The sequence below is a fragment of the Tursiops truncatus genome, chromosome 7 (genome assembly GCF_011762595.2).
Source record: "Tursiops truncatus isolate mTurTru1 chromosome 7, mTurTru1.mat.Y, whole genome shotgun sequence".
Lineage (NCBI taxonomy): Eukaryota > Metazoa > Chordata > Mammalia > Artiodactyla > Delphinidae > Tursiops > Tursiops truncatus.
The window spans coordinates 81,660,769-81,687,462 of record NC_047040.1 but is presented as its reverse complement, the minus strand read 5'-3'; the positions used below and the strand labels follow the sequence as shown (position 1 = coordinate 81,687,462).

At 34.1% G+C, this 26,694-nt stretch overlaps 1 protein-coding gene across 14 annotated transcripts in view; it reads left to right on the top strand.

Moving 5' to 3' along the window:
- MBD5 (methyl-CpG binding domain protein 5) overlaps positions 1-26,694 on the top strand; it is a 405,239-nt gene that overhangs the window by 123,406 nt on the left and 255,139 nt on the right. For all 14 annotated transcript variants that reach the window (XR_012333127.1, XM_073807733.1, XM_073807732.1 and 11 more), the window contains one exon: positions 14,203-14,296. The gene's annotated coding sequence lies outside the window, so the exon portion shown is untranslated. The remainder of the gene's footprint in view (positions 1-14,202; positions 14,297-26,694) is intronic.

Genomic DNA, 26,694 nt, shown 5'->3' with positions numbered 1-26,694 from the left:
ATATTTTAGATTCTACATATAAGTGATATCATATAGTATTTGTGTCTTTCTGACTTCATTTAGTATGATAATCTCTAGGCCCGTCCATGTTGCTGCCCAGCTATAAATTTCTGTTATTCTTGTTATTAAAATTGAGATGATAAGAAATTAGACATATTGTACATAAAATGATTGTTTTACTCAAGAGTTATTAATAGTATATAATTTTATATTGCAAACTGCTCTTTTAAAAATATACGAAAGTACAATTTTATTCTTTTTTTCCCAAGTTTTTAGTGCTTTATGTGCTATATTTCTTTACCAGACTTCTTCATTTTGAGAAGGAAAATATGTTTCCAAGGTGAATCTCTTACCCTTTTCATTTCCTACTACCTCTCCCCCAACCCCACCCCCTCAAAAATACCCACCCCGTGCATTCACACTTTAAAAGTAAGTCTGACAACCACAGAACCCACAGAGTGACAGCAGAGGTGCTCTGACAAAGTCTGGGGCGCTACTTTCTTCAGTAGAGATAGACCAATGCTTGGCAACTATGTCGTAAAAATATAATTCAGAGCAAGTAAATGCATGCATAATTGTCCCAAATAGAATGATAAGTAACATGGCACAGTTTAAGGGGAAACGTCATTTCTTTACTTTCACACAGCACTTGCTTTCCACCTTTTTTTCTCTGTTCTCTGCAAAAAATCACAACTACAATTCAGTTTCATAGCTACAGTATTGATCTTGCTTGGTACAGATACATAGTTGATATACAGTTATTTTTCTCACTGGTATGTTTAGCTTTTGAAAGATCACCGCTCTTTTAATCAACTGGTATGTTTAGCTTTTGAAAGATCACCGCTCTTTTAATCAACCTACATCAGTGGGTAGTATGTGACCAAAGATGCCCCTATATGGCCCACAGAGCTCAAGACAGCCATCTAGTTTGGTTTAGCTATCCAGTTGGCTGTAAGCACTAATCCAAAGTGAGACATTGAGCAGAGTGAAGATCCAGAAATAGGAATCCATCAGATTTGACATCACATTGACCACAGGAGCTCTGGCATTATGGTAACACCAGGACCTGGACCTGAGCTCTCCAGGTCAGCAACTATCAACTGACCCCAAGAAACATAAATGCTATCGAATACTCCAAAAGGAGGAGGCTCTAAGATGCAACTCGGATGAATAGTAAGAGGAGCAAAGAAAGACTTTAAAGCTGAGGAAGAATTCAAATCTGAGAAACAGAAATTTTACTTAGGTCAGGGCAGTATTGTCTTTTCGGGGAAAGCGTTTGTGGATCCTCCAAATGACTTTATCCATACTTTGATTTTTTTTTTAATACCATGGGCCTTCAAGTTGCAATAGGAATGTAGCCATTTATTAGGGACCGGCCAGACTGATTATTTGGTTTGATGCTTCACATTCTTTGTTCTGATGGGTGTTGGTCCTTGCTGGAGTTTGAGACATTATAGGAATCGGTAAGGATTATTTCTTGAAAGAGTTAAATCATAGGCTGGTATTATTCCTTGAACTTATATGTTTCCTAGTGTCTTTGTACCAGGCTCCTATTGGGTTAGCATTTTGAATTGAGAAGTTACAAACTACCTTTTTAGTAGTAATATTGGGCTGGCCAAAAAGTTTGTTAGGGTCTTTGTAACATCTTATTGAAAAACCCGAACGAACTGTTTGGACAGCCCAATACTTAGATATTGTCACCAATATCTAATTTCAGCTTCCAGTCAGAACTGGTTTGCCAAAATTTCACCAACATTTTGGGCTAAATTTACTTTGTTGGAATGATCACTGTGGCGATTGGGGGCTACCTAACAGCTTTAATAGGTAATGTGGTACTCTGTCCATGCCCTTCACTGTTTTGTACACATCAGCCTTCCAAAGGCCAGCACCTGCATCTAAGCCATAGGATTACCTTTGAGCTGCTGGAAGCTACTGGGGGAAAACTTTAAGCAATGAGTGATAGGTTTCAGCTTCTTGTCCTTGGCTTAGGCAGTTCTGAGACATGTATCTTATACCATTTGCCAGGTTCCCCCATTAGATTGTTTCTATTGGCTTCTGTGATACCTAGCTTAATAATGTACCCTGTATTAGCTGCCTGCCCTTCTCTTATCACCTTGCCCCCTCCCCTACCAGTTTCGCTGAACCTCCCAAATAAATTATGTCCACTCAGTCCTAGTCTCAGGGTCTGCTTCCTTGGAAACCCCACTAAGATAACTAATAAACCCAAAGATGACAATCCTTCCCGTTTTGCTGGTATAATTTATTTTATACTGTTATGATAAATTGTTTAGAGTAAATGGGCAGTTGTAAAGGTTATCTATTAATTGTTTGGGACTGAAAATATTTAGTATGATAGTATTTTGTATGATACAAAACTGTTAAAATTACTAGCTACCAAATACTGGTAAAAATTAGCGAAGTTATGTAAGTAAAAGGGTCTTATATGGTCACCCTTTTATTAAAATTCTAAACATAACTTTAAAATACTAGAATCAATATAAATAGTAAAGTCTCAACACTGGAAGTAAGAAAAAATGCATTTTAACCAAAAAATTAAATATAGTTCTAACAAAAAATATATTGAAACCTACAGTCTAAATTAAAACAAACCTTAATACTCTTAAAATGCTCAAATATAAATGTTTAGGGATACCTAAAAATGCTAAGAATTGAAAACAAAATAATAAAGTAATAAGATCCTGAGAGACTAGAAACTAGCATTCAGAGCATTTAATATACCAAATAAATGAATAAAATACTTAACGGCCACCTTGATTCTAGCAGTAAAATGTAATTCATTGCTCAGAGGAAAATATTAAGAGCAATCTAAAAATACTAAGAGTGTTAGAGATAAATTATTTAGCACACCAAGAAGTGAATTTAAAAAGTAACCTTTCAAAGCCAGAAATGGTCACAGAGCATTCAGAGGAGTCTCAAGGGTAAAAAGAAGGCCTAGGTCTAGTTTGAAGAAGATAGAGTCAGGCAGTGGCTGAGTTTAACCCCCTTGGATCAAATATGCCCATTCTCTTGATCTGAGGGAAAGGTGCCAGGCAAGAGCCTGGTCACTGTTGATAATCCAGTTTGGGGAGCCCAGGCCGAAACCAGTTGCAAACTGTTTGCAGGCTGTCTTTAAAAGGACACTTACCCTGAAAGAGGAGGGAGAAATCAAGCCCATTTTAGGGACTATAGATTTCCTGCTGGATTTTCCACCCTTTAAGTGTCATTTTGTAAAACCTATGATAGATATGTAAATAAGAAAAGGAAAGATAACTCAGGAAGTTTAACTGTGATGAAGAACCAATGATAGCAGCATTTAAAGCCTTTGACAATAGACAAACTTGGTGTCTCCATAAATCTAATTTGTCTTAGCCTGCTTTTCCTCCAACCACCAGCATGCAAGATAAATTCAGTGTAGCACTCTTTTTTCTTCTTTTGCTCAGTTTGACCTGCTTTGTTTATATCACAAATTGAGAAACTACTATGTATTTCTTCTCAGTGTTTTACTTTTTATAAGTATTTATAGGTTTTATGATTTATATAACTCCAAAGACAATACAGTATAGTGATTAGGAGGAACATAGGCCCTTGGTCAAATCCTGGCTCTGCCACTCAACGATCTAATGTGACCAAGCACATGTTACTTCACCTTGCCTTGATTTCCTCGTTTGTTAAGTGGGCATGATAAGAACATACTACTCTGTAAGAGTTTTTGAGGATTAAATAACTTAAATGTAAAATTCTTAGAATAGTGCTTATCATATATGAATGCCCAATAAATTTTTCATGTATGAGAACAGTGCATTACGGATAAAATTGGAATTTATAAAATTGTTGAGATACATAACTGCTTTTTTTTTTGGCGGTACACAGGCCTCTCACTGTTGTGGCCTCTCCCGTTGCGGAGCACAGGCTCCGGACGTGCAGGCTCAGCGGCCATGGCTCACGGGCCCAGCCACTTCGCGGCATGTAGGATCTTCCCAGACCGGGGCACAAACCCGCGTCCCCTGCATCGGCAGGCGGACTCTCAACCACTGCGCCACCAGGGAAGCCCATAACTACTTTTATATAATGATTACTATGGGGAACATTCATTCTAATTCTACTCATTTCAAAAATGAATATTTAAAACATGACCCATTTGTGATAAAGGATTGCAGTTTTTGCTTATTTTTCCATGTAATATTTACTATGTTCCTAGTAAGGTGAGGAGAAAGTAAATGGTATGCCTACCGTGTGCTAATAATAAGCCCATTATGTCATTTCACATAATCCACAATCAGCCCTACTAGGTAGCTAGTAATAACTTTATTTCAAAAGAAGTTGAAATTTCAAAAAGATCCAGTGATTTACTCAAATAGCAGAGCTGCTGTAATATAGTCTCTCTGACTCCAAGCTTAAAGCTTGTGCCCTGTCTTATTAACAGAGGAGAGGTTCGAATTATGTAAGGGCTGGTATGGTCCAAGCACCAACCATAGTGGATGCCAGGGTCTTGTAGGCCTTATGCTCTGCCAAGTGTTAGCTCCTTAGGGATTAGAACATGGAGAACTCTGGTGGGGGGAGAGGTCCCTCCCCCCACAAGAGAGAGAAGGGGACATATGGAGAGGTTGGAGCAGTGGCTATTTTCCAACAAGTGTGGAAGTCTTTTACTATTTAGTATTTAACAACTGGTAGCCACACTGTTCATTCTGACCAAACATTAGATATATCAAAATACATAATCTTGATATATCTAATATTTGGATAGATATGTAAAGATTTGAATACTGTATTAATTTTTAATGTTTTTTAAGACACATTTATAGGATCAGGTATAACTGAGAATTCCTTCCTTGAGATTTCTGCTAAACTTTTATTGTATGATCCTTTTCAGTTATATTGGTTGATGATTGATCGATCTCCAGATAACATACATTGCCTTTATTTGCAGTCAACAATTTTTTTTAAATTATGAACTTGCAATAGTTTGGAAGAAACTTGCGATTTATGGTTCTTTGACCAAAAATTGTATTGTTATTGTAAAGACTTTGTCGGTTTGCTTTTCCAAATGTGAATTTGCTCTCATTTATAACCTTCTTCTTGTTACGTCTTCTTTATCCACATCCAAGAAAAATAAAACAATGATGATTTTTACCTAATAATCTATATAGTGTTTGTTCAAATTTGCTAAAAACCTAATCTCTTAATTTCATAATCTGGGAGCAACAGAAAATGACTGAGAGTATTTATTCTTTCACCTTTTTGTGTGATAGAAAAATTATTTGAAATGCAGATTTCAGTGAATGAATACATTTTTTCTTGGTTTGTATCACAATATTTCATATTTTTTAACTGCTTTTGAGATCATTTCTTTCTATTATTTTTATATGAAAGAACTGAATATTTCATTTTATTTTTTGCTTCATTTGCTCTTGTATTTTTTTAACTGCTTTGAGATCATTTCTTCCTATTATTTTTATATAAAAGAACTGAATATTTCATTTTTTGCTTCATTTGCTCTCTGTTGCAACCAGCCAGTCAGTAAATATTTTAAACGTTTTATATTTAATTTTTACCAAACATGAACCCATCATACTAAGTTTTCCTTCCACATATTAATTTGCAGTTTACTGTACCTAGTTAAAGATCTACTTACTGTATATTTATATAGGGTGCATTTTATTATTTATGTATCTACCATGGTACCTACAGCTGTATTCTCAGTGCTAAGGAATCATCAGAAGATCACAGCATTATAAATGCTGGCCATGTTTGGAACATTTAATATTCGACTAATTTTAAGTAGCATTTAAAGCTATATATGAGAGGTGGTATTAAGACTTAAATCACTCAGAGAAAAATGGCCTATAATCTGTGGTTTAAACGTTCAAGTATTTTTCTGCATAGTCATTCAGCTCATTATAAACAGAGAAGATGGAACAAATTTCTGGAAAGTCTTCACATTTTATATGTATAGCATTTGACTTGTCACCTTTGAAAGATCTAAAATGATATTCCATTAATTTTTCATACATCCCACAAAATCTTGACAGGACAATCCTCTAAACCTGAAAAATCTCTAATAAACAAGAGTGACTCAGAAGCTCTTTTTGGTTGCATTTGTGCTCATATTTGGATTTCATTTTTTTATTTCTCAATTATCTTTCACCGAGTCAATAATGACCCCATCTTTGTTTAATCCTAGAGGTAATTTGTGTAATCCAGACATCTTTTTCTGTTTATAAGGAATTTATTCCTTTGGCAGTGTGTTATTTTCTCCAACAAAACTCTTCATTATTTGACAAGTTGGCATAATATTGAGCTGTTCTTGGTAGGATTTGAAATATTGTTTTTGAAATATTGTTCTTTTGGTAAAAGATAGCTGTTTCCAGATGTCATAAAATCAGCCATTACTGCAGCTCACAGAATTTCTTACATAATATGGTTTCTTTTGCTGTTACGAGTGCCGGCACCAAAAATCTACAGAAGGTCAGATCCTAGTGGTTCCTCCAAGCACTGTGGCTTTGATACTTTAGTCACATTAACGTGTTTTTCAGACATCACTAAGGATGATATTCCTATTCTTCTGTGCATTTATTTGCATTTTCTCTGCTTGTCATTTTATTGTTTCAATGGGTTGACATATGGGGACTTCACCTCCTTGCACAGAGCTCTATCACCTCTCCCTGCTATCTTTTTGTTTCTGTTGGAAATTGTGGTAGAATTTGATTTGGTTATGTAGGTAATTTTCATTTTGGTTTTTTTCCCTCCATTTCTTTCTTTTATAACTTTTTAATATTCTCCCAATATACAACCACTTGTTGCTTTTTTTCAGTTATATTGGCTAAAGTCTCTTTTATTAGGATATTACCTTGAATATTTATTTCCATTAATGAGGAGTGATGATTCATCATTTTGGAGGGCTGTTTTGTTTATAATTTGAAAAGTCACTTTGGCTTTACATGTGTTATATAAACTATGTGTTATATATAAAGTATATGTTATATAAAAAGATTATGCTTTCTTTACATTATCAATGTTATAAATATTGGAAGGAGGGTATTTACATATTAAAGGACGTTTAAAAAGTCTTATAGCATAAATTTGGTGTTTGCCTAGGAGCACTTTTTATGCCAGTTTTAATAATCTATAGCTGTATTGTGAAGCTGCTTATTTAAAAAATATCTACAAGAGAGCAATTTTTAGTCTGTATGCACATACTTTAAATTGTATTTATTTAAAATTTTTCTATAAGTTAATGTAAATATATCTTCCCTCTAGTTTTCTCTCAACTTAGTCTTAACTAACAAGTACTAATTAATGAGTCTAGCATATCTTATTAATTTTTTAACTTACATGATTTTGTTTTTATATAGAGAACATCTTCCAAAGAGACTTTTTCTGAGTTTTGATTCAATATTTTCTGCTAAAGCTCCTATAACACTGTAGTAATTTGTTCAGTTAAATACAGTGGACCTATTATTTTAGACCTATTATCTTTGTTACCACCATGTAAATAAAACATGGTTCATATTCTGGATCTGGATTTCTTTTTAGGCAGTGGACTGGATTTATGATAGATTCATGAAATCTTTCTTCATAATAGTGTTCTTTGAGATGTCAGTGTCTTTTATGTCAAATGCCCCAAAATGTTGTTGTAGCACCATTAATATACTGGAAAATATGTGAAACTTCTTTAAGGCCTCCTAATTTTTGTGCACAAAAACAGTGGTCTCTCTCTCTCTCTCTCGTGCGTGCATGTGCACACGAGGTCATGGACCCATTGTCTGTTTCAGCAGCAGCAGAACATCTTTTTTGTTTTGTTTTGTTTTGCGGTACGCAGGCCTCTCACCATTGTGGCCTCTCTCGTCGTGGAGCACAGGCTCCAGACGCGCAGGCCCAGCAGCCATGGCTCACGGACACAGCCGCTCCGCAGCATGTGGGATCCTCCCGGACCGGGGCACGAACCCGTGTCCCCTGCATCGGCAGGTGGACTCTCAACCACTGCGCCACCAGGGAAGCCCCAGAATATCTTTTTTGTTAGGCAAAATTCCAGTTCTTTCCTTTGGTGGCATGAAGTTCAGCATCATTCCCCAGGTTTTGGTTTTATTCTTCATGTTGGCTCATGATCAATTTATAATATTTAAACCCCAAGGTTTTAACCTTGGGGTTAGTTAAATATGTTAGGTAGTAAATTGCTGACTGGTACGACTAGTGCCTGTATTTTGCCATATTGCTTTAGAATTTAAAAAATTAGTGATACTCTGTTAAATGTTCATGAATTTCTGTTGTCTTCCTCCAAAAGGAGGCAGTACAACTTTGGTGTTTGACTTGTGAATGCTTTTTTCAAAACATTCTTCTCTTGTTTGCTCATAAAACTTGTGATTCCTAATCATAAATTCAAAGAATCGTGGAGTTGGAAGGGGCCTTCAAGGTTACCATGTTTCAGAAGGAATTTAAGCATACCCTCTGATGTTGAAATTCCTTCTTTGATATCCCTGTCTCTTGTCCAGTAATCTCATCTACTCTTTTAGCATAATCCTGAACAGTGAAATCTGTAGTTGTTGTCACCCTTACATTTCTTCCCTCTTTTTCTTCCTCTATAGAATTTTCCAGCATTGAAAAGTACTTCATTTCTGGCATTCTGGAAATGTAGGCAACTCCTGTTGGTGATGATAATCAGAGAAAGAGGAATATGATGTTTTAGAAAAGAAAACTGAGGTTATGTCAGTGGTAGTGACTTTTTAAGGAAGCCACACACACACTCACACACAAAAAGATAAAGGGGGGGATAAACTGCTAGAAATGTGTTGAGAGACTACTGGGAGAGGACTCAGGAGGCAAGGGGCAGAACCTGAGAAGATAAGAAGATAGCATCAACATCATCATAGCTATTTATCCTATAAATAGCTTTATACTGTTTCTATAGCACTGCCTCTGAGGAAGTCCCTGAAAATTTCTAACACATGGAAGGATAAATGAAATGATTCCTTTAAAAAATTTTTGTTTTATTGAATGTAAACCTATTAACACAGACCTTCATATTCACTTGATTTCGTTCTCCCAATCCATTTTTTTTCTCTACAACATACTCATTTTTGTCAACCTTGAGTTCTCATTCCATAGTAGTTGAGAAATGAGAACCTTATGAGAGACTATATAGAATTATAGTAATAAATGAGCTGCCAACCCATTTACTGGCTGCAACTCTATTAGCTCATTAATTGTCTATCAACAAGCCCAATAGGATAATAAGATTAAAGTTGAATTTAGTATTGCCAGAATATTCATATGTGTGTTCTTGGTACTGTATTTTGGCAAAATGTTGTACTTAGTTTTTTCTCTCCAGAAAGGTCAGTTCTCAAGGTGTTTGCATATTAGTGTAGCCAAAAAATCACTCACTAGTATTCTCCAAATAACAGATGTAATTAAGGAGGTCTGTCACAACCAAATTGATTATTTATTTTAGCTGAAGAGATACCCTGCCTAGACCAGATGGATGTTTTTAGAGAATGCTAGTAGGGAAAAAAAAAAGGATGGCTATTTTTTCTTTATTTAATGAAAATATATCATTTACTGTGAATACTTTGAATACCCTGGTTATTATCAACTTTCATAGAGAGAACTTCAGTTGCTTTGGACTTTATAGTTTCCTACTGAAGCCAGATCATATGAACAAGTTGCAAGAGGACTAAAGACAAGGCTTACTTTGGTGGACAGGATTTAGAATAACCTATGGTTGGTTGTTTTTGAAAGTGACTTGGGCATACTCAATAAGGGCCTCTTAGGCTGTTTACCACAAAAAAATAGAATAGCTACAAAAAAACATATATAAAAGTTATTCCAGATCCACTAAAAGAATGATCTGGAATAAATCTAATAATGGTCCTAACTGGCACTAAGAATGGCTTGAATATGCTCAGGCTAAGATTATTCTCTATGATAAAAACAGTTGAGAAAACAAATCTTCCATGGATTGCATGATTAGAGCTCTTGTACTGAAGAAATTTGGAAACTTTAAGAAAGCAAACATAGGCTAAAAATATTTTTAATTCTTTGAATGTTTGTTTTCTGTTAAGACTTTGTGAGGTTTTTTTATTCTATAATTTCTTTCTATAATCTGTTTCTATTCAGCCATATATGAAACTTGTGAATTAAAAAAAAATTTTACATCACTGTCAGATCAGAATAAATGGGATCTTGAGGGCTATGAAATTGCATACTGCTAATGGTATGAAAGCAATAACCTGTAAAAGTTTAGTTAAATATAATTCCATAGCTCAGGGAAGTAGAAAGCATGTTTTCTTCCTATAAAAACTGCCATGTTTTAAACTTGGGAGTGCAGTGATATTTTAAGAAGGCAAATTTTTTTGTAGAAAAAATTGAGTTAAAACCGTAAGTTTTATATCCCAGTATTGAACCATACTTCATTGATTTTAATGTGATTAGGCTTATAGTACATTACATTCAGAAGCAAGACTGAGGTTTTTAGGATACACCCTTTATATCACAGAGGCTTTATTATGTAAATGGTACAGAAATAATAGGAAGCATGTAGAGCTAAATGAGAACTTAGAAATCATCTTATTGTGAGGAAGAAGTGTTGGAAGTAGACCACCATGACATTTTCCTTTCTGTGGGAAACCTGATAAACTGCAAAAGGGTGGAAGGCGTAAGGCGGAAATGATATGAGGATGTATTAGATAAGGCTACCAGAGCTAATGGATGAGGGTTTCATGAAATGCTATAGTTAATTGTAGACTGCATGAGTTGAAAACCCAGCTCTGCCAGTTATTATCTGTGAAACATTGGGCAAGTTACTCTCTCTCTTCCTCAACTTACTTATCTGTAAAATGTAGATGATAAAAGCATTTCTTACTATTGCTGTGAGGATTAAATTAATTAATGCTACATAGAATTTAGAAATCAATAAATGTTAGTTCTTACTACTGTATTTAAAAGCAAGGAGGAAGTTTTAGCAACTTATATGACAAATGTTGGAGATACCTAATGTCCATTATCTAGAAGTCTGTATTTTTAATCATTGAAGAGTAATATATATAGGTTGTGAATTCTTTGGTGATGTAAAGTATTGTGTGATTTAGAGTTATTGGTTCTTCTTAAAACAGGTGGTTTTCCTAAGGAAACACTGAACCATGTTCCCTATGACTTCTGTGTTAAGTATATTTAAATAGATTCTAATTTACTGAAAATTGTTCATTCTTGTTAATTTAGTTGCTATTAATACCAGTGATTATTACGCTATTACTCTCAGACAAAATTACCTGGCTTATTAGGCATTAAGAGAGTTAGGTGCCATAGTCTTCAGAACAGATGGGAAAGTTCATGCAGCATAGGGAGATTACAATTTTTAAAGCATTCATAGTCATAAAGTATACTAAAGAGAAAAGCTAGGTGCCTCACTTAATCACTGTAAAACACTGTACTTAATTACTAGAAAAACATGCTAAATCTTAAATAATAACAAAAGTAGAAATAAGGGACCACAAGTGAGTACCTGATTAATTAGCTAAGTAATTTGCAATAATGAGTGAAGGAAGTCAGAAGAGAAAGATAGCTTTAGTGTCAGGTTGATGGAAATTTCCGTTAAGGAGCAAGCAGTATCTGAGCTAATTTTTGGTTGACCAAGAGATGAGAGATAAACAGCAAAAGGCAGCTGAGGTCAGATAATAGAAGATCAAGAGTCTTCTATTAAAAGACACTGGGACTTCATTTCATAGCTGTGAATCACAGAGGCAGACTTACAGCCTCTGCTACTGGTTTGAGAGGTGGAATAGCTCCCTTTTTGTGAAGACATTTGGGAAGTCCATGACTGTTGCCCAGCTGTTAAGCAGCACTAAGCCGGGGAGAAAAAATCGACTTTGGTCACGAACTTAAGATTGATGTTAACTTAGTAGAAAAACCTAGTCTTTAGTGGCACATGCATGTAGGAAGAATACTTTATTAGGAGCTCTTCCATCTTAGGCAGATAAGAGAAAATATCTATAGTTTTCTTTCAAGGTTTAGTACTTGTTGATTACCATCTTTATTGTGTATAACAGAGACTCCGATACTTACCTCTGTTTATTAGACTTTTCTTTTTCAGAAAAAATCTAAAGAATAAGTGATGTTGAATATATTATTTTTATTGTGAAGTACTTCTGGACCTGTTTATAAGAATTTTCAAAACTAAAATGTTAACAGCCTATTTCATGTTATTTTTAGTAAGTTATGTTTGTGTGTATGTGTATGTTCTTGAGGAAAATGAATCAAGATGTTTTCTTGGCCTTGTATTTAAACAGAGCAAATGATATTAGAGTAGCTTTTTCCCCCCACTAAGTTAAGGACAAAAAATGTTAATTTTGAGACATTGAGGGCATGTTTCTAGTTATATATGAGGTTTTAGATTAAATTTTCATTATAGAATATAACCTGATTTTCTCTTTTTTGGGCCACAAGTATTTTATCAATTACGTACACAGTTTATTTAGGAGGATAGCAAAGCTTACAAAATATATGATCCATAAACATTATTTTAGCTTAACTACATTGATTTATTGCTGAAATCCTATTTACTCTTGTTTAAAGTTACTTTTTACCAGTGGGTTTTAGAATTATCTTTAAAGATCAGAAATGTAACTGCAGAATAAACTCAAGAAGTTTTTTTATAAATGCTTATAATGAAGTTCTAGTAATAGTCACTATTTATAAATACTTGGAGCACTGTTTTTTTTGTTTTGTTTTTGGCCACGATACGCAGCTTGCGGGATCTTAGTTCCCTAACCAGGGTCAAATCTGTGCCCTCGGCAGTGAGAGCACAGAGTCCTAACCACTGGACTGTCAGGGAACTCCCTTAGAGCACTGTTTTACAGGGACTGTAGACCTTTTGTATTATGATCACCAGAGATACCTCTAAAAATAGAGACTCCTATTAGCCTAGTTCTTCTGAATCAGAATCTCTGGGCATGGCACCTGGGAATCTATATTTTATTTTAAAGTAGTACTTTTGGTCCTTAAGTGCATTATAGTTTGGGATTCACTACAACCACCATTATGCCATGCTTGGATCCATGTAATCTAACATATAGATTGTTGAGGTAGGTTTATGTGTGTCATGGAAGCTTTGAAGTCATTTTAAATATTGAGTAGTGAGATTAGCAAGTATCTTACTAGTTTTCATAGACATCTGTAGTAAGTATTTTTTTTAAGTTAATGTCTTATTAGTTATCTGTAGAAACTAAGTCAAATAGTTGCAGTGAGATTGTTTCTTAACCTGCAGAACAGATATCCTTCCTCAATGCTTTCGAAAAATAGTTTCTGGCCCCCATGTGATTCCAATTAAATCAGAATATTTAGGGAAGAGACTGAGTCTCCATACATTTAGAAGTGCCCCAGGTGTTTTTAATGTGTAGCTGCAACTGAAACAAGGATCTACACTAATGACAGAAAGGAACAATGATGTTCCTAATCAAAAAGTTATTGATTGGCTTTGGAATCCATAGTGCTGAAAACCACATGCTAAAGGTATGGCACTGTAGCATCCAAATCCTGTTTCCCTAACTGCTTGTCTCAGGCTTATTTAAAAAATCAAAGGAAATCAGAATCAAATTATTTCAACAAAGAGCATTTTCTCTGAATAATCCCAATTCTCTCTTAGAGGCAATTTCTTTTAAAAGACCCCTGCTAAGCTTTACTAGGTTGATGTAAAGCACTGATTGGGCAGTTGAAGTGATAAGGGGTAAATAATACCTTTTCATGAGGACAGAATATTTAACTAATTGATTTCTATGATTTTGACTTTTATAGGCAACTCAAATGTAATTGAGAATATATTTTTGGTAATTATTCATTCTGAACAAGGGAAGTATTTTCTAGGGTAGGGCTACTTTCATGTAGGACATCAGAATCAATGTGTTTAAAATTATATTTCTTAAAAATGTTGATAGAAACTAGGTTAGCGAGATAAAATTAGTACTTATAGAAACTATTAAACTCTATGCCAGGAATCAAAATATATGTTTCACAAAACTTTCTGATCTTCTAAAGGGAAGAATTATTATTACTGTTTAATTACATAAAATATGTCCTATGATACATACCTCCCTTTGCACACAGTTATTAAAGAAATCATAAAAAATAATTTCAAGATCTCCTTTAATAGTTAAAATAAGTAGAAAAATATTTATAACCTCAAAGTCATGATATTTTCTTATGTTTCTCTTTTAGATGCTTATTGAAGATAACAGTTTCTGCGTATGGGAAGTAGATATTGAAGGGTATATGGTTTACAGACAAGATCTTTAAAAAATAGACACTCAAGGTAAGTAATAAATATAGCCTCATAAATAAGCTAATTTAAATGGTTAGGGCTGCCAAATTATAATTTAATTTGCTAAACTTGCTTACTTTTTGTCACTGGCCCTGTCTAAGCAACCTCACAACCACATTCATTCATTTTCGGAAACAAATTTTTATGCCCTAATACCATCTTGACAGGAAGTATCAGATTTCATTTATAATGGGAAGTTGATAAAATTGATGTATTATGGAAGAGTGCAAACCAATTAAGAAGACTGGAGAAGAGATTAAGTAAGCTTCCGTCAAAACTGTGTGCATAACTCAGTAGAGTTTAACTTGAAAAAATAATTTTACAGAAACTAGTATCCACTGTATTTTTTAAATTTATTTATGTCCTTAACCATATTAAAAGCGTGTTTTTTTTTAACCACTCCAAAAAACACTGTCATAGTTTCAAATACTAATAGTATTACCTCTGAATACCAAACCTCTTTTTCACTATTTCTTGAGCCCCCAAAGATTTGTTTTGACTTACCATATCCTTTCACTTATATTCTGTGCATGTCTCCCATGACTGTTCACATGCTTATGTTACTAAGTAAATTTCTGAATACACTTGGTAAAATTTTGAGTGAGATACAAAGAATACAAAATGCAAAAAAGGTACTTTAAATAATTTTGTGTGTCAGGTAGGTACACTGGAACCTTGGAGAATATGTGACCTGTTAATGGGACACTTTTGTTTAGCTCTAGAATCCTTTCTAAGTGGGAATATTAGACCAGTAAAATCAAATTTTGTTATTTTTTTTCAGAAGAAACCAGAAATACTTTGAAAAGTCCTAATTTTTCAATATCAGCATAAAATTTTTCCTGTGACAAACTCCACTTCTGCTACTGTGTGAATCAACTAAAACAGTATACAGCCTCTGGTGCAGGAATTTTTTTTTCCTTTGCTCTCTATTTTTCTTCTTTTTGAGTGTAGATACTTAGAGTCTATTTGTTCCCCTTAATTTCTGGTTAGCAGCTTAGTGATTTTTGCTAGTTTTCTGTGATGAATATTATTGTCAAAAATGACTTCTCTTGAAAATATAAATATTACTTATTTTTAATTTGTTTCTATAGTTTTATATGGTGAGTTGGTTGCTTAGAAGAGCTATTAAATTGTTTTCTGAACTATAATAATTAGACAGTTATTTTTATAGTTCCTTTATCTCCACAGCCTAACATAGATCATTCTGATTCAAAAAAAAATAAAAAAAAGGTTTCTTTTTTTTTTTTTTTTTTTTTGCGGTACGCGGGCCTCTCACTTTTGTGCCTCTTCCCGGACCGGGGCACGAACCCGTGTCCCCTGCATCGGCAGGCAGACTCTCAACCACTGTGCCACCAGGGAAGCCCAAGGTTTCCTTTTCACTGTACCTTTTGCATAGAAAATAGAGTTAATCACATTCCTTAGTTCACATGACACACTGTCATCACTGGTCCATGAAAAGCACTTTATTTATTTATATATTTTCTTTTATTCTCATTTCCACTCTCATGCTGCTGACCTGGACTCATAGGAAATCATTCTAATGTGACAGTCTAATATCTGTTGCACTGTTCTCTTTTGTTTATATGTATTTTCAGAACATGAGTATTGGTTTATATATATGTATTTTTTTAATATTTTAAGTGGAAATTTTTAAATAAATAAAAAAGAAAAGAGAGTATAATATCATGAACTTTCATGTGCCCGTCTCTCAGCTTCAACAGTTATCTCACGGCTGAGCTTGTCTTAACTATATCTTATGCCTTCTCCCCTACTTACGCACATTAAATTTTAATATGCATAAGTGGTATTGTGCTGTGTAACTCATTCTCTTTATTACTGTTTCATTTTACTTATCTCTACATTTTTATCATTTATTTATGTTGTTGTGTTTACATTGTTTCTAACTGCTGCATAGTATTCCAAGGTTTGTAGCTATTATGTTTTAACTATCCACATTTCCAGTGATTTCCACCCAGATTGCTTCCAATTTTCTGTTGCAAAAAACAATGCCACGATGAACATCCTCATATTTCTCCTAGCATAGAACTTTGCAAGGATTTCTTTGGGATATATACCCAGGAACAGAATTGCTGGGTTTATACTTAATTTGTCTGAGTCCTGCCAGGTGCTCTGCCAAATAAATACTTGGACCACACTTTCACCAGTGGTAACCCCCTCCTTCCTGCCAACCCTTGACATTATCTAGCTTTCTAATACTCTCAATCTAATGTGTGTAATTCTGTAGCTCACTGTTTTAATCTGAATTCTTATCACTAATGAGTTTGAGTATCTCTTTCATATTCTTGTTGGCCTTTTGGCGTCCCTCTTCTGAAATTCCTTGTTCATATTCTTTATTTTTCATTTGGGCTCCTATCTGTTGGTTAATGTTCTTTAAGAGTTTATTATATATTTTAGATCTTCATTTCCTATCAGTTTTAGATATTAAAAACAATCTTCCATTTTTTCAACTTTTTAATTTTATGCATGATGTCCTTTAAGTAGATATTCATGTTTTAAATATTCAATTAAAAATATTTTCTTGAAGTCTGCTGCTGGTGTACAGAAATGCTACTGAGTTTTTGAAACTTGACCTTGGTTCTAACACTGAATTCTCATTCTTAATAACATTACTGTACTCTCTTTCATTTTTATAGGGAGATGATCATATTATCAACTATACATAATGACAGTTTTATTTCTAATTTCCTTATCCTTGCATACTTTTACTTCTTTCTTCTTTCCAATACCTTTGGTCAGTTCCTCTGGAACTATGTTAAATGGTAGTACTGACAGTAGGCATTCTCATCTTATGCCTAATCTTAAAGAGAATATATCTAATTTCTCACTTAAGCATAATGCTTGCTGAAGGTTTTTAATATAAAACCTTTACCAAATTAAGAAAGGTTCTTATTTCTAGCTTGTTATGCATTCTTACCATAAATAACTTTCAAACCCATAAAATGTTTTTTATACATCTGTTAAAATAATCATGTGATATTTATCCTGGTATATTAATGTTGTGAATTATATGGATAGAATTTCTAATGTTAAACCATGCCTGCATTACTAGTTTACACCCTACTTGACCATGGTGCATTATTTTAATACATTACTGTATTTGGTTAGCAAATATTTTATTTAGGATTTTAGAATCTACATTCTTAAGTGGAATGTGCTATACTTTTTTCTTCATTTTCCTTGTCTGGTTTTGCAATTAAGATTACACTGGCCTTATAAAATGAGATGAGCAGCTTTTACTCTTTTTCTGTTTTCTAGAATAACTTTATATAATACGAATTTACTGTTTCTTTAATGTATGTTAAAACTCATATGTAAAAGTATCTGGTTGTGAGATTTCTTTGAATGCTATTTATGTCTTTAATTCCTTTTGATCTATTCAAGTTTTCCCCTCAGCTTCTTCCAGTCCCCCTCTCATGGGTACTGCTAACACCTGATTGTCCTCCCACCTGCAGGTATAATAGCCCAGACCCACTCCTTTCAGTCAGGAAATACCTAGACAATCTCAGTGTCCACATCTGAGCCATGTAATAGTCACTCTGTTTTGAGCTAATGTCCTAACCCTGACCAGTGGGCTCTGATCTGCCCAATCTTGCTTGACTTAAACTGCCGCTGACACATACCTAAATTAATCCTGAACTCCAATAGTTTTCTACTATTCTATAACCAGAAACTTTGGTTAACAATGCTCTGAATCGACTTCTTTACATCTCTTAAAACCTTTGCCATACTGCTGGTTACGTGTGTTAAGGTTGTGTAAAAGGTAAGTATTTTGACAAAAGAACAAGTAAGGTTATTATGTTCAGGGAAGGTTAAGTGTTCGGAAGAAAATAGGCAACCATCCAGTCTAATGTCCTGTACAGTATATACCAAATTGTAGTTAACTTTGGAAGATTTTTACTTTATCTCCAGAGTTTGACACTTTATTGTAACCATTTATTATCAGAAGAATAATTAAAGGTATTTCCATGTACAAAAAGAAAAAAGAGTAGAGAGCACAAGCAGGAAGTTCATAGACCCACTAACAAAAAGAAATGATAAATAAACATATAATAGTTATAATTTTTGATGCATTTGAATGTGTTTCTACCATCTTATTTCAGTTTTTCTTACACACTTTCATAGTATATCTTTATTTCTTTTTAATTCTTTCTTACTTAAAAAAAACTATATATAAAGTTTTATTTATATATATATATATATATATATATATAAAGATATATATATATCTCCCCTAAAAAGATTCTTGCTGGGGCAAATTATGTATGAGACTTAGACGTCTTATTAAGGAATTTAAAGTTTAGGTTTTATTTTAACTCTACAAGAAGCCATTGGTGGGTTTTGAACATAGGATTGATGTGATTTCTGAAATTTAAAACATCTTTGGAAAACATTGGATGATAACTATGACATTAGTATTTTGTTTTAAAAGCAACTCTTTAAAAGCCATAAAATAATAGATGTGTAATTTTTATTATAAAAATTTTAAATAATTAGAAAGATCTATAAATTAACTTTAAAAAGCACTTCAAAACCTAAGAATTAATAGTTAGTAGCTACAACAAGGAAGATGCTGATTTTCTTAATATACAAAGAGTGTCAACAATTCAATATGGAAAAGACAACCCATTTTTATAAGACTTGAACATGTAATTTATCAACGAAGAAATACAGATGGCTAACAAACATGAAAATGTTCCATTTTCCAACCTCTCCCTTGCATTGTAGTAACATTTTTCTAGTGATCAGTTGCTGCCTATGTTTTGCTATTCTTTTCATTCGCTTAGAGTATCCTTGTTATCAGTGCCATGCTAGTCCTTTTTTTTATTACTCATGACCGAATGTAATGGTTTTACCTGGCATGTATGCGTGTGTGTGTGTGTGTGTGTGTGTGTGTGTGTGTGTGTGTGTGTGTTGGTGGAGAGGGTCCAGAGTATTGTTCCCAATTTGCTTTCCAAGGAGCAGTCTTCTCTGCTGCCACAGACACAAAATATTTCCTGTAAATATGGCTTGTTTATGTATTCTGTGTGTAACCCCTACCTTCTTTACTTCTCTAAATCTAACGGAGTCTACTGGATTCTGCTGATAACACAACTCACCTGTGTTCCCATACCTGTGATTATAAACAAGGCCTGTAACAACTTAGGGTGTGTTATGTACCTTCAGGGCATATTTTTTGCCATCAGTTTCTGAGATCCACACCATGGTGTCCTTTACCACTACATTTCTCCAAAACTGCTTCTCTTCACTTACGCTCATGTGGCTACTATCAGGTCTCAGCTGCTTTTGCCTATTTCAGAGTTTGGAGATTACAACTGAATCCTAATATTACTGAAAATATATTTAAATGTGTTTCTCCATAAAGAAAGAAAAGGAAAGAGAGAGACATGGAGTGATGGATAGAAAGACACAGAGACAGAGAGAGAAGAGAGAAAATGAATAAAGAAATCAACTCTAGGAGCGGAACTGATCCAGAAAGCAAGAACTCTGGGAAACATGTTATAAAATGACAGAAGGTGAATTATGAGCTGGCCAAAACAAACTTAAGAAATACTTACTTCAAAGTTGAAGTTGGAAAGAACAGAGAAGAGACTAGACATTATGGAAATTACTTTTAAGGAATATAAAAGGTTAAAATGAGAAGAATGAACAAAAGAAGCCAAAGAAAGAATAGAATAATTATAGAAAAAATTTTGTGTGTTATGTCTATAAGTATTGATAGATAAATTGAGATAGACACTAAAGAAAAAAAAGAACAAATATTTAAGGATAAAATTTAATATCTTTTATAAAATAGAAGGTACATATGGAAAAGGCACACCATGGGCCAGGGAAAATTAACGAAGAACTGTCAGTACTGAGACATAGCTTCATGAACTTCCAGACTTTATACATGAAGAAAGAATGATTAAGTCACTGATTAGCGGGAAATGGGGAAAAATATTTGCCCTTGTCTCTGATGTATCCACAGTAACATTTAGGGCCAGTTGAAAGTGGAGTAACATCTACATGACCATATAAAAAACAAAGTATTTTGTATTTTAAATTCAAAGTGTCTTTAGGTATAAAGACTACAGACAGTTTTGAACTCAAAGAATATTGTTTTGAAAAAAATTCCTAGAAGATGAACTACTGCCATTCAGATGGAAATACCTTAAATTACCACAGAAGGATAAGCAGTGAGCATTGAAAGGATTTAACTGTAAAATAAAGATGAGAACAAAATATAAACACTATGTTCTATTCTCTAAAAATAGAAATTACTCACTACCTTGACCTATTTTCTCCCCTTTTCCTCCTGGGTTTTGTAGTTATAAGTTTGTTGATTTCCACTTCTTTAATACTTGAAACTTAAAGAATGTCCATTAAAGCTGCAAATAATAAAAGTATTAGCAGAGTTTAACAGTACAGAGGAAAATACTAAAAAGTATTAACTGAAGTATGAAGGAAAGAAAGAGCAGGACAGAGTAACAGGAAATATGCTAATATCTTAATTGCTTATAGAAGTGAACTAATAGATTTTGAATAGAGAAATAAAAGACAAAGTTGTATAAATTACCTAAGTTAATTTATAAATACAAAGTTGCATAAAGTTATAAAAACATAACTACTGGAACAAAGATATGTACAGAGAAGCTACACATGGAGAGAAACAAGATAACTAATGATAAAATATTTCTTTTAAAAAAAATCCCTAAAGTAAGTTAAAATAAAAAGAATGAAAAGCAATTCCATTTATCAGATGCCCACTGTCACAATTATCATTTAAGATTGTACTGAAGGGAATCAGCCGAGAGAAAAATTAATGTAAATGGGCTTTTAGCTTGTGTTGGTTTTTTAGAAAGTGGATTTCCAACTAAATCACAGAGCAAAATGCTATTTTCTGATATATACAAGAAATTGCTTTTAAAATACTGAAAACTAAAGAAGGATAAAAATTAAAATTAAGACAGATAAAGGCAAGCAAATACTTAATGTCAGGCCAGACCAATCGTTCCACATAAACATCAAATGAGATGAACAAAGTCATTTTTTAATGCAAAAAGTACAATACACAATGAAGATGTAGCAGTTATGAATATCTGCAAACCAAATAACATGGTGCCAACACTTATAAAGCAAAAACAATGTAGGTACAAGGGAAAATAGTCAAAAACACACCAGACTTGGAAAGTTTATTAATTCTCTCAGTACAAAACAAATCAGCCAGGCGTGGGGGTGAGGGAAGAATGAGGAAACACTGAAAGCATTTGCACAAGTCAGGAACATTGCAAAGATGCCCACTGTCATGACTATCATTTGATGTTGTGATGAGGGCAAAAAGCCAAGAGAAAAATACTAGAACTATAAAAGAAATTTAGAAAGATGAAGTTAAAAGCTCCATGTGCAGATCATATGATTATATACTTGGAACTACCATCCAGTGGATTTTACTTAATCAACTGAGTGACTACTACAAATAATAGCATTCAATAAGCTATTGTGACACAAGATTAATGTATACATATGGGTAATTTTCATGTGTAACAAAATAATTTTAAATTAAGCCCTAGTGCCACATTGTGCTTACGTATATTGTTTGAGTATGTGCCATAAACCTAAGAATATTATTAGTTTCCTATGGCTTCTATAACAATTACCACAAACTTGGTGGTTTAATACAACAGATTTTTTATTCTCTCACAGTTCCAGATGCCAGAAGTCTGAAAGTAGTGTCCCTGGGCCAAAATCAAAATCAAGGGCTATTCTCCTTCTAAGGCTCCAGGGAGAATTGTTTCCTCACCTCTTCAAGCTTGTGGTGGCTGCCAGCATTCCTTGGCTTATGGCCACATCCCCACTTCAGTCTTGGGCTCCATGGCCACATTGCCTCCTGCATTTCTGTGTGTGTCTGATTTTCTCTTATAAGGGCCCTTGTGATTGCATTTAGGACTCACCTGAATAATCCAGGACAATGTCCTCATTTCAGAATCCTTGATTTAATCACATCTGGAAAAACCCTTCTTCCTTATAAGGTGACATTTACAGTTTACAGGGATTAGGATGTGATAACTTTGGGTAGCCATTATTTAGCCAATGTATGTAGTGAATTAACTTCCTATGCATCTAGAATGATACTATGTACCATTCTTGGGAAAATCAGGAAAGTACTACCCTTGGGATAGTTAAGAAAATTTTATTCACATATTTTTGTAGAATTTAATTCTCTCACAGAAACCTATTTGGAAACGGCTATATTGGTGTATGAAATGACAGAATGAACAGGATTATAAACTTAGCAATAGACTTAATAAATGCAGGAATATTGAAAATAATAAAGATGGCATCTCATATCAGTGGGCAATTGTTTAATACATGTTGGGACAACTGGTTAGCCATCTGGAAAGAAAAGTTGAATCCATACCTCACACCATACACCAAGATATATTATAAATGTACCAAATATTTAAATGTAAAACATGAAGCTACAGAGGGTCTCAGTAAACACGGGAGTGGTTTCATTTTTTCTTATTTTGACTTTAGAGTAGAAAAACGTCTTCAAAACAAGATCTATAAGCTGCAAAATGACATGACTAATAAATCTGACCTCATTTTGCAACACAAACACACACACATAGAAGCAAAACTCAAAAGACAAACTTGTACATAGAAAAAAAAAGTTTGCAATTCTTACTGAAGTGACTAAATTTTTTTTTTTTTTTTTTTTTGTGGGGAGTACGCAGGCCTCTCACTGCTGTGGCCTCTCCCGCCGCGGAGCACAGGCTCCGGACGCGCAGGCCCAGGGGCCATGGCTCACAGACCCAGCCGCTCCGCGGCACGTGGGATCCTCCCAGACGGGGGCACGAACCCACGTCCCCCGCATCGGCAGGCAGACTCCCCACCACTGTGCCACCAGGGAAGCCCGAAGTGACTAAATTTAAAAAAAAAAATTTATTGTAGTATAGTTTGATTTACAATATTGTGTTTCAGGTATATAGCAAAGTGATTCAGTTATATATATATTCTTTTTCAGATTCTTTTCCATTATAGGTGATTACAAGATACTGAATACAGCTCCCAGTGCTGTACATTAGGTCCTTGTCATTTATCTGTTTTATGTATAGTAGGTGTGTGTCTTTTAATCCCAAATGCCTAACTTATCCTCCCTCCTTTCACCTTTGGTAACCATTAGGTTGTTTTCTATGTCTGTGAGTCTGTTTCTGTTTTGTAAATAAGTTCATTTGTATCATTTTTTTAGGTTCCACAAATAAGTGATATCATGATATTTGTCTTTATCTGACTTCACTTAAATTTGATAATCTCTAGGTCCATCCATGTCACTGCAAATGGCATTATTTTTGTTCTTTTTTATGGCTGAGTAATATTCCATTGTATATATGTACCACATCTTCTTTATCCATCCTGTGCTGATTGACACTTGGGTTGCTTCCATATCTTGGCTATTGTAAATAGTGCTGCTGTGAACATTGAGTTGCATGTGTCTTTTTGAATTAGAGTTTTCGTCTTTTCTAGATATATGCCCAGGAGTGGGATCGCTGGATCATATGGTAACTCTATTTTTACTTTCTTAAGGAACCTACATACTGTTCTCCATAGTGGCTGCACCAATTTATATTCCCACCAACAGTGTAGGAAGTTTCCTTTTTCTCCATACCCTCTCGCACATTTATCATTTGCAGGCTTTTTGATGATGGCCATTCTGAACAGTGTGAGGTGATACCTCATTGTAGTTTTGATTTGCATTACTCTAATAATTAGTGATTTTGAGCATTGTCTCATGTACCTGTTAGCCATCTGTATGTCTTCTTTGGAGAAATGTCTCTTTAGGTCTTCTGCCCATTTTTTGATTAGGTTGTTTGTTTTTTTAATATTGAGTTGTATGAGCTGTTTGTATGTTTTGAAAATTAAGCCCTTGTGGGTCACATCATTTGAGATATGTTCTTCCACTCCCTAGGTTGTCTTTTTGTTGTTTATGGTTTCCTTTTCTGTGCAAAAGCTTATAAGTTTCATTAGGCCCCATTTGTTTCTTTTTGCTTTTATTTCTTTTTCCTAGGGAGATTGACCTAAGAAAACATTCCTACAATTTATGTCAGAGACTGTTTTGCCTATGTTCTGTTCTAGGAGTTTTATGGGGTCATATCTTTTAAGTTTTTAAGCCATTTTGAGTTTATTTTTCTGTATGGTGTGAGGGAGTGTTCTAACTTCATTGATTTACATGTGGCTGTCCAGCTTTCCCAACACCAAAGTGGCTAAATTTTTTAAAATATACCTAAAAAATACAAAATAAGTTAAAAGACTAATGTTGCAGTCAGAAAAATGACAAAGTATATGAACAGGCTGTTTACAGAAAAAGAAATACAAATGCCTCATAAGCATATGAAAATTTCAACTTCACTCTTAATAAAAGAAAAGCCACCGTGAATTACTACCTGTCACCTATTGGAATTTCTGAAATTCTCAAAATTGGATATAATAGTTTTGGTGAGAATGGAGGCATTCTTTATGTTCCTGGTGGACTGTATATTGACACAAATCATATGGAGGGTAATTGGCAGTATCTGTCAAAATTAGAAAAGCATGTTTTCCAATGACCTAGTTAATTACTTGTAGGAGTTTATCCACTGATATATTACTTTATGAGATAGGTACAAAGTTATTCTTAGCAATATTTAATAGCAAATGTTGGAGAGACCTAATGTGCATCTATATGGGACAAATTTAACTATGGGCTATCCAGATGAAATACTATGCATCTGTTAAAAGCAAACCAGGAACTTGCTATTTCTAATAAAGAAAAATCTTCATGGTCTAGTTTTTCAAGTTACAATTAAAATATTACACATACAGAACAGTATGTATAGGATGCTACCTTTGTGGTTCAAAGATAATGGGGAAGAGAATGTTCATTTTTATATGCTTACTTATGCAGAAAAATCACTGCAAGGATACACAAGGAATTAATAACAGTGATGATATTATCTCATGGAGCGAGAATAGGAATTAGATAGATGGAGAACAGGAGTGGGAGGTAAATTTTACTATAAAATATTTTAAGCTTTTAAAAATTATTAAAATAAATATATATCTTAAATGAATAAACTTTTGTTCATTTTTTTCCTCAAATATTTATTGAGGGCCTACTTTGTGCCAGGCAGTGTTTTAGGTGCTTGGGATCAGTGAACAAAACAAAGATCCAAACCCTCATGGAGCTTACCTTCAAGTGGTGGGAGAGGGACATTTAAAAATAATCATAATACATACATAGTGTTGTACCTCAGAAGATAATATGTGCTATGGAAAAAAACATAAAACAGAGTAAGTTGTATTGGCAGTGTCGGTGGAATTGGGAGAAGGTGTTGCAATGTTAAATATGATTAGCAGGGTAAGTCTTATCAAGAAAGAGCAAATTTAAGCAAAGACTTAAAAGAAGCAAGGGGGTTAGTCATGTGGATATCTGAGGAAAGAATGTTCCCAGGTAGCGAGAACAACCAGTGTAGACTCCTTGGGAGAGGGACATGTCAGATGTTTTAAATAAAAGGGTTAGAGGCCAGTGTGTCTTTAGCAGAGCAAGAGGGATAGTGGTAGGATATGGGGCCAAAAAGATAATGATATCCATTGGACTTTGTCTTAGCAGAGAAGTAACATGATCTGACAAATTTCTGAAAAGCTTACTCTGGTTTTACCAATGATAATTATTACAAATAGGCTGATGGGGAGCAAGTGTAAAACCTGGGACGTAATTTGGAAATAATGGTGCCTTAGACCAGAGGAATAGCAGTGGAAGTGGTGAGAAGTCATTGGAGCTTGGATGTAATTTGAAATTAAATCAACTGGATTCCTGATAGACTAGATGTGGAGTGCGAGAGAGAGAGGACTCAAGGAACAGGAGGTGTGAAGACATTATCTAGGAAAATGAGAGATTGAATGGCCTAAGAAATTATACTATGATTGGCTGAGAGTGTTAAGAGCCCACTTGAGTTCTTCATGAATTTAAAAGTGAGACCAGTCAGTATATTTATTGGTTTTTCTCCAGCTGCATTCAGCTGCATGACTTAGGTCTCATCCAGTCTAAACAAGCAGATCTCTGTGGTATAATGGAAGGATACCCTTGTTAAATTTATTTTTAAACTGAGTTATAGGACATTATACATAGAATGTTCTCATCTTAATAATTTTAAAAGGAATACATGTATGCTTATTTATATTTATACAAAACTTAGATATGTTTCCCCAAGGTTTAGCTGAACGTTTTTTACATGCTCATTCTAGACATAAATGTACAAGCATCAAATGATCCTTAATAAACCATGCTTCTTATTCTTACTATATTAGCAGGTGGCAAATATAAGATAGATCTCAATTAAAAAATTGAG